This window comes from Ixodes scapularis, unplaced genomic scaffold, assembly GCF_016920785.2.
Source record: "Ixodes scapularis isolate PalLabHiFi unplaced genomic scaffold, ASM1692078v2 PGA_scaffold4__175_contigs__length_147842914, whole genome shotgun sequence".
NCBI classification, from domain to species: domain Eukaryota; kingdom Metazoa; phylum Arthropoda; class Arachnida; order Ixodida; family Ixodidae; genus Ixodes; species Ixodes scapularis.
In genome coordinates, this window is record NW_024609879.1 from 129,522,073 (window position 1) to 129,542,554 (window position 20,482).

Below are 20,482 nucleotides of genomic sequence, written 5' to 3' on the forward strand. Positions count from 1 at the left end.
CCTACCTGTGCCATCCGTATATGTCACTTTGCGCATATAGCCTGGGGTGGCTCATTACACAAAAAAAAAAGAAGAAAAGAGAAGCTTATATAGGAAAGCTAATCTGAGCTGTCTATGAAACACCGCCTGCCTATGAAATGTCGTTCGATGAAGTGATTGTATCGCCAATGAGTGACGACTGCCGGCAGAATTTCGGGTAAATAATTCCGCCGGTTGCTGGGAGAATAGACACTACCTAAGAATCACCCCGGTTCTTGTTTGCTCAGTAATCTTTTCATTTGTGTAACAGCTTCTTTGTGCATCTTAACATATCACGGATGGCTTGCACATTTCTACTTGTTTATGGAATAGGCTGTCTAATAAACTTGTAGGAGATTTGAAAACAACCCTTTATGTCTGTTTACCTGCATTTTTGCAACCACCTAGGTGCGTGCATTTTTTACAGGTTTCCTTGAGGTGGGTGCACAAACAGGTGTAATGGTACACCAATGAATGACGTGTATTTATGTTCCCTATGAGGGCGGGGTGGGTGTAAAGAACGGAGTAATGTAGACGCTCTTTGCGGGTGTATCTCTCTTCCTTGTGAGCGGAGTGGGTAACAACGGTGTAATAGCAAACCCTGTTGGTGGGTGTATCTTTACTCCCAAAAGATTGCGTGGGTGTAGAGAAGGGAACACTTGTACACCTTAAATTGGAGTGTACCCGCACACCGAAACGACAGTGAGGGTGTAAGAAAGAAGTAGCGACACACCCCAATATGGGGTGTATCTGCACTCCCCCGATTGCTGCAAGTGTATAAAAGGGCGCACATATTCCCCCTTAGAAAGGGTGTTTGTATGCACTTCGTTTTGAGGTGTACTTGTACACCTTTTGGGGTGTAGTATTAATGGCAGCACTTACACCCCCTGTGGGTGTACCCCTACACCCTTTTTTTAGAGTGTAACGACTGGACAGGAGTGTCGTGTATTATGTGCGTGTTCGTCGAGCATAGCGAACATGACCTTTGGCTCAGGCCACAGCGTGCTGATGAAACCGGAGACGCCGGCGAGGTAGAGCGAGCCACGGAGAAAAACGTGACGCCTGCGCGAAGGAAGAGACCGGGCGCGGTCGCGAACCGAACAAGACGCTTCTCAGCAGAGTGTAATCTAACAGTTAAATAAATATATCCTGCATTATCCTAAAATGACCGGTACATCACAAGAAGAACCGATGTTTTTGTACTGTGAAACCACACTTTGTGGAAAATCAAGACGAAAATATGGAAGAGAATCATAATATATTCTTCAAAAAAGAAGAAAATATATTTTTCTGCTTCTAATAACATGATATATATTTCTTTATAAACGCTACCAAACACGAAAAATATATAAAACACTCTAAAAATTGTGTGTCTTTACTTACCCGCAAAACACTCAAAGAGCCAATCTCTGCGATCTACGAAATCAGCTCAGCGAATGATGAAGCCGGAACACCCGTGTTGATCTAAAAATGAAGTCTGCGCTTTGGCATTACGCAGTGCAAAGCGTCATGTTTGCATTGTGTATTGCCGCAGCGCAGGCTACATTTTTAGTTCTAAACAGATGTTCCGCCTCATCATTTGCTGAGCTGATTTCGTAGATCGCAGAGATTGGCTATTTGAGTGCTTTGTGGGTAAGTAGACGCCCAGGCATTTCTTAGAGTATATGATAGCATTCTTTTTTCCTAAAAAAACTTAAGGACTGGAATTTACCTGTACTGTTCTGCCCGTCCCAATGTTTATTCTTTCAGTTTTGTTTAACTTCACCAACGCGCTCACGTCGAACTAATACGAGAACTTTTGGCAATAATCTCTGTTACGTAAACAATAGTAGCTGAGTTAGTGAGGGCAATCGTTAGTAAACAAGGACCAAATTTGAGAAAAAGAAAATCGAATCAACCTTATAAAATATATTTTACCATGTGGTACTTTCATTTGTTTTTATACTTTTAGATTCTACCTTTTAATGGACAATGATATTTACTGCAGAAATTCCAATATAACATATTTCGTTTTCGAAAAATTCATCCCTCACAAGGTTATATGAATTTAAAGGAAATCACCCTATCACATATTAATATACGTGATTGGTTAATCATCCATGATTGAACATTAGTATAGTACGAACTAACGCTGATGTGAAAATGTGCGCAAGTAGATACCATCAACAAACAAATAATTTTATATAAACGACAAGAAACCTGTAGTTGACATCTATGTAGCATATTCTCAGGAAAATAGTAGCACGTCTTAATAGTTTTCCTTGAATCTTTATAGAAAAATAAAAACGTAATGTAATTGACTTCACTTAAATTGTGTTAAATGTTGCAGCAACAACAGAGACGTGGTATGTGGGAATCTATGTAGTAACGGATGGATATTTTCGATCCTGTTCACCTTACAAGAACCACACACTCGAGGAATACTTAAAAGCATTTGTAGGGGGCGTAAGTAAAATTCTGTCTCTTTTTTTCAAACTCTACAACTCAAACTTAAACTCTTTATTTCTCTCCATTTGATTTAAGAAGTATGAGTGTACCAGTGTGAAACTTACTGTACACATTTTGACATGGCAGATCTACACCAAGCTGCTGATTGTATGAACTCCCGAAGCACTGGCCGGAATACGTAATTCCTAATAGATTGCCGAGTGTCCCAGAGATGCATTTACCTTTAGAAGTATATTGTGAATAGATACCCAAGAAGGAAGGCATCCCATAGAGATGTCTCGCCAAGTGACAAGCGCTTGCGGACGTGTGTTGTAGGCTCGAAATCACGTACCACAAAAAATAAGAAATAATTAAGGTACAGATAAAAAAAAAAAAAAAAAAAATCACAGTGGGTCTAAATTCACGCTAAGAAAACCGGGAGAGAATCCCCGCGATCTGAAAATGAATGTTGGCAAATGACGAGACGGAAGTATGTCTCGACCTAAAATGTGATATGACGCTGAGCATGACGTAAGCATGCGATATACCATGCTCAGCGTACCCTCGACAAATTTAGCTTTATATAGACCAACACGCGGCCCTGACTTCAGGCAACTGCGGTGGCGCTGTCAACGGTACTGCGCATGCGCAGACGTTTCACTTCACGCGAATTCGGTTTCTGCGAACGCGCAGTGCCGACACCTGGTGTGAGCAAACGCTGGCTTGTTTGGAAACAGCGTGTCGGTCTATACACATAGCAACAAGGGGAGGAACAATAATTCTAGGGATTATTAGAGAAAAACTTAAACGCGTTAAAAGAAGGGCTAAATATGTCAGCGGTCGTAATTGTCTTCAGGGGTTTTCTATCACTGGCTAGGCCAATCACGCGCAGAAACAAACGCAGGATAACGGGTATTCACACGAGGAAGAAATCCCGGGGATTTCTTCCCGGCACGCGCATCCCACGACGAAAACGTCAGGCTTTGCGATGTGCAAAAGCCTCGCGTTTTTATCTCGTGATGCGCGCGTGCCGGGGAGAAATCCCCGGGATTTCTTCCTCGTGTGAATACTTCTATATGGACGCGTTCACTGCCCGTGCTTGGTTCAGCCGGTGATAAGAAACGCGCGAAGACAATAGAGAGTTTTAGGGAACCGTTTCTGCTCATGCGATATTGTACAATGGGTCCTCCGGTACGAGCTGTGCAGAACAGTCGCGCATGCGCAGTTCATACCGGATGGTCCATCGTATACCGTATGTCGGATGTGCAGAAACTGTTCCTTAAAATTCTCTATTGAGCGCCATTACGATGCACTCTTGACGATGCTTGATTGCCTCCATCTGGTAGTAACATCGGCCGCACTCGAACTTGTATTGAAACGGAATATGGCACAGATACCGGGTGTATCAGCCGAAATATTTCAATATTTCCAACCAAAAAGGGGGATTTCAGAAAAAATAAATGAAAAAAATTTGGGAACATATTGCGAGCAACGTCGGACGTCAGGGATTGCAAAGAGCACATTAAAAAGTGAAATAATTAAGTAACCAACCAACTTTCTAATTAATGACAAAACATGTTTTAACTAGAAACTTGCTGAGCGTCATCGATACCCCCCATAAATAAGCCAATTTGTGAAGATGGGGGGTGCGCTAACGTTTATACTCGTGCTGCGGTCACAAGCGACGCAAAAACGCAAGTTTCATTCTTATCATCCCTGTATTCTCATCATTAACTTTAGCGTACTTCCACGCTTTGCTAATATATATTGAGCCTCCTTAAAATTCACTGTTTTTAGAGGTTTTCCACGACGCCTTGTAAGTTTCTAATTCGAACCGTATGTTTATTTTTAGTAAACTTTAGATAGCTATGTTTTGCCGTCCCTTATATCTTCTGCGGCTGTCTATTTGTTTTCCGTTAAAAAGCTTATTTTGTTGTCCTCCAATATAGTGGCAGGATTGTTTTTAACCTTCACTAAAACAACCGGTATATTTTTATGCTCGTCATTCTACGAGCTTGTTCAGCAATAATTCACCCATGAAATGCTCTGAAAGCCAAGTAGGCGCGCAGGATAAAAGCACTGTGGCAACGCGGTTCCGTCAACACCATGAACATTTAATCTGAGTTAAGACCAGTGTGTCGTCTGAGAAATCAGTGTCCACTGAAGAAAATGGTACAAGTCAGTAAATATGTTGTATGCATGTTTAGACAGCAGGAATTTAATCTACCTCAATGGGCAACTTGTATCCAAACTGAGAAGTTTATTGAGTTGAATACAACCCCTAGCCTAGGGTCTTTAATATGCATCACGTGATACACGACTGCACGCCGGCACGATGCTCATACAGGTCGAAACGGTCAGAGGTGGGAATTGAATCCAGGACCTCGGGGTTCTGCATCGCTGGCTTCCGCTTTACGCACTCGAGCTGGTGTGTGTTGTCACACTCCGCCACCTATCCCATACCAGGCAGGAGAGCTTGGTACTGCTACAGCTCCACGTGTGCATGAATGCAGTCATGTGTGCAAGTGTGCACGTCAACATTTCGCTTGCGATTGGTGCTTCTGTTATTACATGCAGCAAAAGCACCCCTTCCCGCTTTTCAGCCACAGTCTCTGCACAGGTGCAAGCAGGTGGCAAATCTAGCCGCTCCGCGAGCTCGCCGCAAACGCAAGGGCGAGAGGGAGCAGGCTTGGGAGGCGCCTTGAATTGACGAAGCGCCTTGTCGAGAGCACATATCAAAGTAGCAAAACTATTTGCGAAATATATGTTTTTTTGCTTGGGAATTTACCACCCTAAAAGCCGCAGTCAAGCTAAAACTTAGCCTGAAATTCAAAAGCTAGAATTTTCATCTTGGCGCTATACCCACCAAACAATTCCCGAGTTAGTCCTCTTTGTATGGCAGCTTGATTGTTTCCTAGCATATTTGGGAATCAACCTCCCAGCAAACCTCGAAGTTAGGCTTCAGTGATGGCTATTTCGAAATTTCCCCCTGGACTCTTTGAATCCAGTGGAACTTTGTCATTTTTTTGGCGAACCGCTGAAAAGCAAAATGTTGGCATGCCCCTGGATCCTCAAACGAAAGCCTAGTTAGGCGAAGTACTATAACTCTAATGGGTTCCTTGGAGCCAAACCCTATTAGGCCATATAATTAGGCCTCTAAAGTTGCCAAACTTGAACCCAGCGAGGGTTTTTATGGCGGGCTGGCAATTGCTTTCCGTCGCGTAGCTGGGCAACCATCCGCTATGTTACTCTGTCTGTCTGAAAACCTTTATTACAAGTATATCAGAGACGTAGTTTGAGGTGGCCCGGAGGGGGCCACCTCTCACAAACACTAGGTGGACTCTTTAATACAGGAGCCCATTGACGACCGCCGCGGGTCGGGCTCGTTCAACCAGGGCCTTCTGGCTTTCCAGGTCGGAGCAGTCGAGCAGGGCTGCCTCCCAGTCCTCCCGAATGGGGTTGGGTTTTGGAACGAGGTTCGGGGTTGATTGTCAACTTTGTTAGTACTGCAACGCTTTGTGTTATACATGCAGGAAAAAGGAGTGCCTTAAAATGCAGGGCATTGTTACCCTCATAATATCTGACTCACTCAGTCCTTCTTAGGAAGGCATTACAAATGTAACCACGCAGTTTCCTGCAGCGTGACGTCGTATACTCTCGTGTCCTCCAAGCTGTTTTTGTATTTTTTTTCGTGATTCACACTTTTCGCTACATCCTATCATCATCCAAACATTCGGAGATAAATCAAGGGCATGTGTTTGGTGTGGAGCAAAAATGGGTGTTTTTGTCACTGAACTAGAAGGTGTATATCCTTGGAAGTAATTTCAGCGGTACTTTGAGACCGGAAGTACCGTACTTTCCACGCGAATGATGAACTTTTGCGACCAATTTGCGCAACGCACTTGCACCGTCCGTAATGGACCTTTTCCGAGAAGCGTTCTGCGCACGCGCGAGCGCCCGATGCCAAGCGGTGGAAGTCGGAACGAAAAATCGAGGAAATTCGGAATAAGGCTGTAGATCGACGAGTAGAACATGTAATTGCAGCAAATATATAATTGTGTTACACAAAAAAAGAAAGTGGACGGAAAGAAAAACACGACGTTTGGGTGGACGCTACGGATTTCCCTCTTTAAAGTCGCGTTGGGCACGCGACGCAGCTCAGAGAGCGAAGCAACTGGTAGCGTAGCTCCCATTATCGATTGGTAGAGCAGGTAGGTCAGCTCCTCGATTTTTAGTTCGTGGAGCCACCGCCTGGTGCCGTCGGTATTTGGAAAAGGTCCATTTCATCTACGAGAGTATTCTAGCAGATGACATATTCAAAAAAAAAATAATGCTACTGGATTTCGGCTGTGTGAAATGCCATGCACAGCGGCGGAAATCTGCTAGTATTTTCTGTGAAAATATTATCTCTACTTAATAATATTGCAAAGAGCTGACTACACGCCTGGTCAGCGGGTACCTAGTATCGGGGATCCAGAATCCTTGAAATATGCAGATAGTTTGAATAAAATACGGTGAAAGTGAACCTCGCATCTAAAAAGAAAAAAAGAAGAAGAAAAGAAAGCTTAATTACAGGTTTGATTATTTTCAGATGGGGCTTTATTTTCATGAGCTGAGATCTCCCCCTATACATATTGTTTATCTTGGATCACGTAACCTTGACGTAAGTTGTATGTCTAACAGCACATTCGCATTGCCGAACACGTTATTTTCAAAGATTATGGTATTAACGTTGAAATTTTGTCATTGGTCACACAGGCGAATGAAGAGGGTGAAATAACTGGAAGCTTGGAAAATAAAGCTGAAATCGCCGTGAAAGGAGGAGATGCACTGAAACATATTATGAGCCTCTCGTTAGAAATTGATGAACTACGGAATAGCGCCTGGAACACTCTGCTTCTTGTCCTGACTGGGTAGGCGAAACATATTACAATCGATTATGAGCATATTGCGAAATACACCTGAGACGCACTGATTGATTTCTATCGTTTTCTTAGATTAAACATCACTGAGGAAGAAACAAAGCGTAGCGTGAACACTGATAAATCAATTTCCGTTAGCAGTGAGAGTAATGAGGATTATGACAACAGCGCCGAAGATAGGACACTTCTTGCACGTGTCGCCTTCGAAAAGAAGCTCCCTAAAACCGTTGGTGGTAAGAAAATATTACTTGACGTTTTTGTATCATTGACATCTCGCAAAGCCTTTTGCTGATAGGACCCAAATTATCTGATGACTGATATTTAAAATAGCCTAACAAGTACTCACATCACTAGGTACACGAATAGTGTTTTCTTCGAATATATTTGTTATATAGATTGGGATTTCTGTTTCCTAACTAAAATGTATTTACTCTGTATTTATCCCTCTGAAAAAATTAGAGTAAGGTGAGGAAGCACGAAAGTTGACTAAGATACCTGTAATTAATTTTGGGTCATGTTGCGTGTTACCACGTTACATATTTTTAAAATGATTGTCACCAATGACTGGTAAAGGAATAACTCAGGAGAACTAAAACTTTAATGTCATAAAGTTGTGACACAACCAAAATAGAATGGGTGGTGTCATGGCGCCAGTATTGATGTAACAGCAGGCTCGAGCGCTAGCGCAAGACTGACTCGATGCAGAAAGATGAGTTCTGCTAAGTATTCGATGCAGCGCGCTATGGCTGCTTTTACGCACTCTTCGTGCCAACTCAAATGCCCCAAGAGGCGCAAGGGAGTGATACTAGTGGTTCCGCGCATATGGCGCGAAATCGCCCTAATACGTCATTGGCCCATTCTGTGGCGTCTGTTCAAACGCAATCATGTTTTCTTCTGTAGGGCATTCAGTTGCAGTAACTCGGCACTTTGCAATTTGTTGTATTCTCGCTCACCGCTTGTCCGGAGAAAGGAGCCAAATTTTTATGAAAATATCTTTAATCTTCGAGTGTTCGGCGCTATATATGCGCCGCCATGGCTGAACCAGCTGAACTGACCCCTAGCCACGCGCGTCATGTCCCGTGCCTTGGTCCCGTGCTCGCTCCGCGCACATCCGCCGTATCGTCGCCAAAGTTCTAGGTGTCCAAAATCCCCACAAATGTTATTGCGGCTTTCTTTCTGCTGAAGGCTCGGTTATGTTTTAGGAAGGCTGGATTTGGATTTGGATATGCGGCTAACCCCTCTATATCGGGGGATCCCAGCGTACTAGATCTAGCCAATTTATCTGTTATTTTCTTCTTGATTTCCCTTCCACCCGTGGTCCAGTCTCTTTCTTTTCCACTCCACCACCGGTAAAGGCCGCGGACCTCTGCCCACAGTGCTGTCGGCGCCGTCTTTGCCTCTATTGTTGCCCTCCTCGTCGATTTCCCGGAAGTCCAACGCCACCAACATGCCTCCGCCGCATGGCGATTCCGGCTGCAGGACCGTGCACTCTAAGATGACGTGCTGTAGCGTTTCTTCGGCCCCTTGCGTGCACAGGGTGCATCGCACGTCGGTGTTCGTGTACTTCGCCCGATGTACTCGCGTTCGCACCATGCCTCCCTAAGCGTCGAACATATGTCCACTGCCCCTGCTGTTGTCCCAAAATTCGATCTTCCTCACTTCCTGTTTTTCCCTGGTGTTGCTGACTCTCGTGCGGATGTTTTCTGTTTGTTGTTCTGGAGCCGGGTAGAGGAAAGGGCTGTTTATGTGGTACCTAAGGGCCAGCTGGTGTGTCCGTCGCACCCATCTAGGTGAACCCCTGCAGAGGAAGGTTGCCTGTGCGCGATGCGACGTCTTGAGGATTGAGGAAATAACACAGGGAGAAGAATATATTGAATTTCGAAGTGCGGCTCGCCAATGTAAGACAGCGTCGCCCGTGGAATCCGCCTCAAAACAAAGACAGTTTTATGTGTGGTTTCGCTCGCTCTTGGCAGACATATATGTACAAAAGGATAAAAAGGCTGTTATATCGTTAATATACGTTGGCGCACAGCTGGGTAATCGCATACGCTCGTCTGACTCCGGCGAGTGTTATTGCAGAGCCCGAGTTTGCGGGTGCTGTAAGCATGCCGCAGCTGTTTGCATTTATGTGAGGAAAGATAATGAGGAGAACTACACAACCAGACCGCTACAGTGAGGCAAGTCGTTCATAAAACCGAAGCGAGAAGGGAACATAATCATTCCTGACCTGCTTCCAGGTACTCCGAGCATGTTGAATAACATAATCGAAAACGTTTACTACACATCGCAACACTGCAAGGTGTCGCGGTTTGTCAGGAATAGAGCATAGATTTGATTCCTAATTTTCTTATTGTCTTTGCACACATGGACCGTTGCGGTCAAAACAGTGGGTCCTTAATTCACGTATGTGCAGCAGTAACAAGAGAATATTTTTATAAACAAAACTAGTAGTTGCCGATCGCCTTTAACTTGCGCCAACAATGTTGCCTTCTTTTCTTTTGTAAGTAAACTTGTAATTATAATTTTCCTAGTTCACTGATAGGTTTCTTTGTGTTGAATGATTTTTGTTGGCCATCCGATAATGTTGAACTTCAGATATTCAGGACCTCTACACAAGCATATGACTTCAATATTACTTCTCTCTCTCTCTCTCTGCAAAAACTGGGGTTAAATTTAAATTTTATTTATACATTTTCAAATTACCTTTGTGACCCAGAAGTGTTCTAGCACCTAACTTGTCGTTTCCTTCTAGGCTTTCTTGCAACGTAATTGTGTATCTTGTACGCTTAATAAAATCATTTTAATAATATTGAAAATTGCTAGAGTGCAGCTACCAGTGATAATATTTTGTGAACTATGTTTTTTTAGTTGCTTACAAAAATTACTCTATATCCGGCTTTCTTTTCTCGGGGGCCACCGGGAACCACTAGAGCAATTACAGAAAGAACGCGCGAATGAAGCGCAGCCGTCCTATTGAGTTATGAAAAACATGTAGAAAAAATACATTCACTTTATTTTCTAGATGGACCTAATCCATTGCAGACTTTTGCGGATAAAACTTTCCAATAAGCCTTTCTACATTTGCGTATAGAATTCGGTTGTGGCAGTAGACGACACAACAATACCTGGCCCCGTGTCTGTCTTTTTCGTTTAGCATCATATTTTCTCTTGCAACAAACGTGCGACGTGCCAGCTTTGCCTGCTCCGTCAATAGCAACGCCGAACTAATATGTCCGGGCCTCTATTGCAAAGTGAATCGTTAGCCGAACGGCCCTATGTTCGTGAAGGTGATAAATTAGAACAAAAAATTGCTGTTAAAATTGCACTAGAGCTTTTCAGGAAAACCACTTATAGTGAAAGAAAAATATTGGCTTTCGAAATCGGAAACACTTAACTCTACTTGTGCGCCCCTTGCTCTGCCAACTCGGCCACACACGCGGTAATGTATTTGATAATACGTGTTTGCCACCTACCTTCGTACATGAATGCAGAATGACTGCTGGAAGCCCTGCACACAATGTTAGAAAAGTAGTCCGCTCGTGATGAGCACGTTGTCTTTACCTCGGCTGCATGTTACCGGTGTTGCACACAAGGCCCGCCACCAAAATAAAAACTTCGTGTTTCCCATGGTTACTTGTACATTTTACAGATCATTGTGAACAAAGCCTAAGAAGTTCCTCCCCTCACCCTATTTTTGCCATCTGGTGACATATAACGCGAAAAACCATTGGGGAATATTTGTGTATTATCAGTTGCCACAGATTGTATCAACTGCTCCAGATTAAAATATTTAATTTAGTTAAAACCATTATTGCAACATGTCTGATAAACACATTTATTAGAAAGTCCCTTAACGGGTTTAAGGTGATTAATTAACTATTCGAGAAGGCATACCCTTCAAATTGCATCAAGCCTGAAAAATTAGTAAATCCAGAAACCAGGTAGTTGCCATCCTTTAAAAATTCTACGGGGATAAAAAAAAAAAAAAAGCAACATGAACCGTGAAACGCCACTCATGATGTTTACTTTTATTTCCGTAACTTTACCAGAGCGCTCTAAGTTGACAAGTTTAGAAGTGTTCAAATTAAAAATACACGCTTTATGTCCTTGCTGTATTGAAGAATATAAATCCAAATCCATCGTTCCAGGATCTAGGCAAAGGCTCGGAAATATCTAGAAGGCCTAAATCTATCTCTGTTCCTGCGAAAATGTACCAACTGCGGAAAAGTACATTCCTACATTTAGTATTATCAGCTTGCTTTACACTGGTACACATTCCAGTCACATGCTGCGACAACGCGCTGACAGGAGGTATAAATCCAGCACTGACCAGATTGGCCTTCTTATTTATAATTATTAGGCTACAGTCGAAATGCTCAGGTTTATAGAAAGTGCTTAGTCGGGGCAAAAATCTGTGTAGAATGCAAGAGTGTCGATATATTCGCCTTAACTGTGCGGTGCAGTGTACGATGCGAGTCGCTGTAGCGTTAAGAATATTTCTAACAGTTCTGATTTCCTCTCAATCATGTTTCAAGTATTTAATAAAAATATGCATTCACGTTTATTCAATTTTGACTGCATTCCAACGATTTAGTTCTTTAACCCTTGATGTTGCATTTGTAATAATGATTTTTGTACTATATCCCCTTCTCAAAAAAAAAAAAAAAATTCAGGGCAACATTAATTTGTAATAATTAAATTTACCTTATCATTCACTTCGTAATATTAGGGCTGTCACAATATGGTTCCATGTGTTTAATGGCTGGGGCCATTGTTCAAGATAATGGAAGAAATTTCAGTGGAGTGTCCCACGCCACTCAGCAACTTGCAAACGTGTGAGTATTAAACATTCTACTTTAGCGTCGTAAATATACCTCATGTACAGTTACAAATCATAAGCAAGCGCTGAAATCATTTTCGTAAAGTTTTGGTTTATAGAACGCACACAAAAAAAATATATTGCCACGCGCGTCGCCGAGTGAGCGCGTGCGTGGACCAATGGTTACAGCGCTCGACTGTCGAGTGGAAGGTCTCGATTCGATTCCACTCAGCGAAATGGTCTTTTATTTGTTCGTTCAACAATGCGTTCTCGTAAGTTGGAGAACATTATCATCTGATCGAGTTCCGAATGTTCTACGTGCCAAAGGTTCTGCGCCGCATGTTTCAGAAGCCCAAGCGTGCACATAAGGGGCTCCGCGTGGCGCGCCGGAGTCAGTCTCGTCCCAGCGTCCGATCCTGTTCTTCTTATACGCCGACTTCGACACCCGCGGCGCTCTGTCGTTATCTTCTGTTCCCCTTTTTGTTTTGGGCACAAGTTCGCCCAATTAAACATTTCAGTTTTCTCAGTTATTTTTTGTTTCATCATCTCTTCGTTCGTGACATTTTGGTGGAGGTGCGGGGTATCGCATGTCCCCGCAGCGTACGCCTCCGAGGGCCTACAATGCAAGTTAAGACCCTACCAAGACCCGATCAAGTCGCCGCAACCAAGGGCTACCCCCAAAATTTGGATCCCCGCCTGCCAAGACCACGCAGTCGACGAGGTTGACGATAAGCAACCAGTCGTCGCAGACCCCGGCCGCCCCCGCCGTCGTATAGCCGCCGCCGCGGTCATATACCTGCCGGTCACACCCAGGACTGTGACACTTTTTTACGGGGAGGTCCGCGAGGACATCGAGGATTGGCTGCACAACTATGAACGTGTGGCCCGCCACAACGGATGGACGACTAAGCAGTGCCTCCACAACCTCTACTTCTCGCTTGAAGGAAATGCGAGGCACTGGTGTGAAAACCGCGAAGCGTCCTTCACTACACGGGAGTCCAGCGCTGCCGAATTGAAGCGGACGTTCCTCAACCACCACCGTCGGCAGTGAGCGGAGAACAATCTCCAAACAAGAGTGTCGGGCCCCAATGAAAGCGTGACCAGCATCATTGAAGATATCATGCGCCTATGTGCCCGGGCCGATCCGCAGGCAGCCGAGGAAAATAATCTTCGCGTCCTCGATACACGGCGTGAAAGGTGAAATTTTCGGTGGCCTTGTCCGCAATCCCCTGACAACCGCCAACAGTTTTTTGACTGATGCCACTAACATCCAGCGCGCACTGTGGGCCCGAGCAAGCCATTATCACCGACTCGCCGGCGTGCATGTTCCTCCAACCGTTGCTTCTTCCCGAATGAACCTGAACACCTCTGGTTCGACGGCCTCCGGGAAATCGTCTGCGACATCATCCGGGATAAGCTTCGCAAGATGCTACCTGCTGCTGATCGCCCATCCTCTTTATCACTCGCCGAAGTCGTGCCAGAGGAGGTTCACCGAGCCTTTCAGCCGGAGACTTCTGTCACCGTATCAGCACCGGAGGAGCCCGCTCTTAATTACGCTGCAATGGTCCAACGAACACCACCAGCCCCGCGCCCATATATGGCGGCCCCCCGAAGCGGGCTTCCCGACCCGCAGTATCCCCGACGCCAGGAAGATTGAGCGCACGTACGCCGAGAACAATCTGTGTCAACAGAGACCGACCTGTGGCAAACGGCCGACCGACGCCTATAGCTGCTCTGCCACCACTGCGGGAAAGCCAACCACATCTATCGTGGACTGGATGCCCCTACCGCCGACTTGGGCTCCGTGGGTTCCACCCGAATGACGCCCGCCAGAGGTGCGGCAACCACCCTCGCGACATCAAGGAGTACCTTCGACGTTCGCCATCCTCACCACCGCCTCCCCGCCGTGAATCCCGCTCACCATCGCCCAGATGTTCAGCGTCTCCAGCTCTAAGACCTTGCTGAGAGAGCCTGTCTCCCCTGCGTTGCCGAGAAAACTTAGTGCGGCAACGCCTGGAGGTGGCGTTGCCGAGGACGACTGAAGTGAAGAGCCCCCAAGAACGCCGGAGCGCTGCCACTCTTCCGACGCCACGCATCACTACAACGCTCCTGCAGCGGTGCCCAAGAACCAAAACGTTGTTTTCGACGGCTACGACACATCGGCACTCGTGGACACCGAAGCAGAAAACTCAGTCTTGAGTGGGAGGCTGTCTTGCCACCTGAGAAAAGTGACAACGACGTCGGATGGACCTCAAATACGAATCGCCGGAGGGCATCTTATCACACCCGTCGGGAGATGCACTGCTACGTCGAGATCCACTGTGAAACGTGCCCTCTGAAATTCGTCATTCCACAAGATTGTGCCAGAAACGTCCTACTCGGTATGGACCTTCAGTGTGAATACGGCGCCGTCATCGACCTTCGAGAGAACAGATTGACGCCGCGGACACCTGTTCCACCTCCAGAGGAACCCGATGCAACGTCAGTTGCCGTCCGAGTCGCTGCCGACCACGTGAACCTGCCGCCGCGGTCAAGCCTTGTTGTACCCGCCGTGACAGATGCAGCTACCTGTGGCGAAGTTCTGGAAAGCAACGTTCAGTTGTTCCTGGGAAGAAGAATAGGCGTCGCAAGGGGGGTAACTAAACTTCAAAATGGACGCACTGTGGTCCCCGTGACCAACTTCCAACAAGAAGCGCAACACTTCACGAAAGGTGAAACTCTGAGCTCTGAGCCACGTCGAAGAACTCCGGTACTCTGCCGAAATCTCCGCGATTGCGGAAATATCCTCGCCACCTCAGCAAGGCAGTACGCCGCCAGCGCAGCCCGACATTGACCCCAAGCTTCCATCCAGGCCCGAAATGACGGCAGCTGACTACCCTTATCGCCGAGTGCAGCACCTGCTTTGTGACGTCGTCGTCGGTGCGCCAAACCGCCGCTGCGAAGCACCACATCGTTACCGAGGACGATGCTCTCCCTGTGAATCTATCGCTGCACAGAGTCTCCGTAAAAGAAAGGGAGGTTATACACGAGCAATTGCACAACTGTTGAGCGACGACATAATCCAGCCTTCAAGCAGGCCTTCGGCCTCTCCAGACGTACTGGTTAAGAAGGACGGAACGCTTAGGTTCTGCAGCTGAACGCGGTGACGGAGAAAGACGTCCTTCCACTCCCCCGTATCGACGACACGCTAGAGGTGCTGCGACACTCTTCCAGCGTGTCATGGACATAGTACTGGCAGGACTGAAGTGTCAGAGCTGTCTCGTCTACCTTGACGACGTGTTAAGCGCGGTTCAAACAGATTCGAAATACGGAATCCGGGAGCCGGAACGCCGTACTGACGTATTCACTTCCGGCCCCCGTTACGGATCCAAGTCTTCACGGTTTGGTTTGAACGCCGCGCGGGCCGGTGGCAAGGAGGTCGGAGGAGGGAAGCGCGCCGCGCTGATTGGCCGTGGAAAAAATACGGAAGCCTATGTCACGACACGGAAAGGAGAAAGTTGAAAACAATTTTCAACTCCTGACTACGAGCCAGTCGTCCAGAACGCCAAGCTGCCTGTTGGTGGGCTAATTGATTGACAATCTAGGCTATAAAACCACAGCTTCGTGGTGAAATCGCTCAAATCGGTTGAAGCAGCAGGCAACAGGACGTGGCTCAATGGAAGTAGAGAGTTACCACCCTCTACACATTCACGCGCTATACATACATTGATTTTCGACGACGCATTATCATGGAACGCATACATTTCGTGCAGGCATTTTTTTTTCTTCAAAAGCTGTTGTTTAGGTGCTTTAAGTGCATTGCAACAAAACCACAGTAAACTCCAACCCATACATTAATCACCGGGCCGACCTTTTTTTAGGCGTATATATTTCCTGGCAGCAGCACGAAAGTTATATGCAACGTATCTATGGAAACAGAACGACCATTCATGCCCACTCACTTTCACAGGAAAGCTTCCGATTTTCTGACTAATGCTGCTTGCCCCCATTCCGAGCCACGCAGCAGCGAGCGTCAACAAAGAGGTACTATAATGGGTTAGAAGCTGCTAGTATAAATGCAAGTTACAGCGCTATGCTTTTGCAACAACTGCGTCAATTTGGGATGCCAGACGACTTTTTGATAAGATTCATATTGACATATTTGGTCCCCTCTGTCCATCTGGTGAAATTCGCTATCTCCTCATTTGAATTTACAGGCTCACACGTTGGTCTAAAACACGTGCTGCCGAGTAGATACATTAGTCGAGCTCTTATGAAAAAATTGATTTCTCGGTTTGGCGTCGTCTCGACATGTTACAACAGACTGGGGCAGTCGTCTGGAATACGAACTTTTTCAGAAACTAAGGCGCCTATGGGCAAACCAGATCCGTTAAACAAGTTGCCACCCTGTGGCTGACGGCCTCAATTGACCTCTTCATCCCTCTCTTCGAGCTGCACCGATGACCCACGAAGACACGATAAAGTTAAACACTATATCGATGGCGCGTTTACGCTAAAACACAATAGCAAAGCTCGACATTGTTACCGGTGACCAGGGTGTAAGATAGACAGGTGGGGAAACGAGAGCCAAATGAGCGACCGGATTGTGTCCCCCTCGGTTTTCTCTTTTTCTGTGGCGCCATCTATGAGGAGCACCGCGAACTCTCACTCCGGGTGGGCGAACGGTGGCGACCGGCTAAACTGACGGAGAAGGTTTCTCGTGGATTTTCAATGGAGGACTGTCGTGCTCTTGGTTTATTTTGCGCATTCTCCCATAAAGTTCCATGCGAATTCAATTCCAATTTTTTTCTTCTCGCCGCAGCGCCATCTGTCGCAAAGCGGGGGTACCCGCAAGCAGACGAGTACACAATCCGGTCACGGCGCTGCGGTAGGCTTCAATGGGCCGTTTCCCCACCTGTCTATCTTACACCCTGCCGGTGACCGAGCTTGTGTACAGCTGCACACTACGCTTTCTCGGAGATTGCTTTACTTTTCACCATGACGAGCCTGTTCTAATTTAAGGGATACGCAAATAAACTTCAATCAACAATGCGCGAAAATTGACTTGTAAGATTCCTGGAGAGGGACTAGCTCATTATCTAGGTAATGCAGAGCCTGAGCACATTCAGTTATGTTTAACTGCCCGTTGTTGGGGTTGGGAGTTATCTACAGCAATCCTGCCTCTCATCATTTAAATACAAGAATACCTAAGCCGTGTACTTCTGCATTAACAATCGCCGCGAAGCCGTTTAAATAAACCGCCTCCAGACAACCCAAATGTAAGTAGCCCTTATTCACGACGACGACCACCAATTACCAGTTTGCCGCGTGCCAGTGTGTTATTTTGAAGTCGTGGCATTTTGTCACAAGCTCATTTTAACTGTATGATGGTATTGTGTGCTGTTTTGTGGGAATGTCTATCACTGCTTTGTACGAAGGGAAGGCAGGGAGGACGAGGAGACATGTCGTAGAGAGGAAATAAGGCGAATTAAGAGAGGAAAAGATGTTTTAACTAAAAAATAAAGGACGCCATAAAACACTCCAGCATTGAAATATACTGCGAGAACCTAGTAGTTCGTTTACGCTTTTGTCATGTTACTTGAACAAGGTGATCACGAGCATTAACTTTTATATCTCAAGTGCATTCCAGAATATGCACTTCACACAAATATATTGGTTTTAATAACAATATTTTATTAAAACGAACAGGCATTGCTTCTTTCTGTTGATAGTGGGACACTCCGTAAATGCTCCTTGTCATGCTAAATCCCCCAATGCATGAACAATGTTCTATTCTCACATTTTTTGGGGCTTTTCTTTCGGTGAACTTCCTACATAAATGACGATGATTCGCTCCTTGAGTTCAAGGATAAGGTTAACACGCAGTCAGTTTTGCGCAGTTCATTTTCATTTGGTGTTGGAAAATTACGCGTCGGTTTAGTTTGCAATAGCTCTTGAAACAACTTACCAAATGAGCGGAAGCAAACTCACTATCGGCTGGTAAAACAAGTTGGAACTTTATATTCATACTACATGGTATGGTAACCCAGGAGCGAGAAAGAAGAGGGACGGACTACACAAAAGTCCGAGCTTTGTGTTGTCACACCCACTTTGTCCTAGCTTTTCTTTTTACCATGTCATTATTTAACCAGCTCGCCTGCACACCTGTTTTAGTTTCAATATTCATACTGTTCTTTCCGTTCAAAACATCTATGGCAGACAAATGAGCTCACCGACGTTACCAGTTTGCACAGGTTATAAGCAACGAAAATATAATCTCAGGAGGTGAATGTAAAATAGTTTCAAATGTTGGTGGAAGCAGTGTTCGCAGATTGTAGTAGAAAATCTTCTGGAAGTGTCTTTGTCGTCAACAAGCGGAGACCTTCGATCTGGAATCCTTTTAACTTCATGCAAGATCAAGTTTCTTGAATGACTGCCTCATGTTGACCCTCACTGACGGCTCCCACGAACACCGGAAAGCAATCTTAGGTATTTTGATTGGCTACATATAGCTGGCCAGGCAAGTACACTTTGTACAACGTTGTTTTTTTCCCTTTTTCCGGTCATTAAGGACTAGCTTCAAGGGCTACGAATATTCCCCTTCAAAAATATTTTTTAACAGGATTGAAATAAAATGCGCACTGAGGACGCACCCTAATTGTTTACTACCAGCTTTCACCAATTTCTCGGATCATAAACATACAGTTTTTACCTTGTTATGTTGTATCCCCTTATTTACTTTGCAAACAGCTTTACATTATAAAAAACTACTAGTATAATCAAGAAACAAATTAATCTCGCGAGTTTAAACCAAGTAATCAAACACGCTACCAACGAAAATATATACAAGCCCGTTTTTTTTTACGCCCAAGAAAAATATTTACCTGATTTATGCCAGACTTTGTGGGTTCCACGTATCTACAATGCTGATGAATACGTAATGTTTTTAATGATCGGTTGCAGACTTGGACCAATGTACAACGGAACAATACCTAAACGTAACTGCAAAGACGGCGACTCCGAGCTTCAAACGTTTCACGGAACGGAATGCGGATTAAGGGAAACACGATCGGAGGAAAAAGAGTAAGTAAAAATTAAAAAAAAAAGAATAAACGTTCAGCATTAAGCTTTTGAAAGTGTCCATATATCATGTTTGAAGCGATACGAATTTCAAAATCCTCACACTGAGAGGAATATTACTATCTTTTACTTGCATAAAGTAGCGTAAAAATCTTGGTTAGTCGCTTAAATAATGAAGGAATACATAATAGTATATCTAAAATGAAAAAACTACGATATCGCATTATTATTTCGACTAGCCTTTCAAATTTCGTTGGTATTATATGGACCCCGTTATTAAAAAAACAAGGTGCTGGATACGTGAAAGAAATCATTGCACAAAACGGCAACTTGACTTAAAGGAAAATATTCGTTCTCCATAATTACATTAAAGGTGGCGGACATATAAAGTCATAACTACAAAACGCGTTACTTAAACGCAACCACCTATTTACCTTTTTAATATATCTATACGATTTAACTGCCACGTTTTATTGTGAGACTTGTTGCCCGTCGTCAAACTATAAAACAGCAGTTGTCAAAAATTAGTGATCCATCTTCTGCTCCGCGCAAATTTGTTTTTATTAGATATATTAGAACATACCAGAAAGTTTTAAAATTAGGACACAACAGAGAGATGGAAATTTCATCTAGAAGTGACGTCAACCTCTGCTGCGAGCGCGGATAGCGAATTATATCGAGCCGGTCTAGCACCTGCGCGTTATCTGAAGGATGGTTCACACATTTGCATCTAAGTGTGACCGACCGCTGGTGTCCGCTTAGGAACAAACATGTACTACAACGGGCGAGAGCCGCTTCGACGCCTCGGCGCGCGCGTCTTGTTCTGGGTCGGCTAGAAACCAACGCTCCCGCGAAAACGCGCACCCGCGCGCAGGAAATGACGTCAGTTTGACGCCGACGCGCCTGAATCGCGAGCAAAAACGCGCCATGCGGTCTGCTCTGAACAAGACCCGCGCGCCGAGGCGTCGAAGTGGCTGTCGCCCAATGAGGGTCGGTCGAACTATCACGTGATCCTTCACAGTACGCTGTTTCGTACAACGTTATTAGAACCAACTCGGTTCTGGAGCTCTGCTCCGGGGGGTGGGGGGCGGGGGGTCCCTTTGCGTGGCGCCTGTTAGAGGGCGCGCGCTCCGCATTAATACTCGTTATCATCATCATTGACGGCGCGCTTGTGGCCGTTGCATCTGGCCTACTGAACTTACGGATGTTCGTGGCGCTTTTTCTGAAAGTGGCAGAC

At 45.3% G+C, this 20,482-nt stretch overlaps 1 pseudogene; it reads left to right on the plus strand.

Moving 5' to 3' along the window:
- Positions 1 to 20,482, plus strand: part of LOC120837317 — a 60,168-nt pseudogene that overhangs the window by 12,388 nt on the left and 27,298 nt on the right.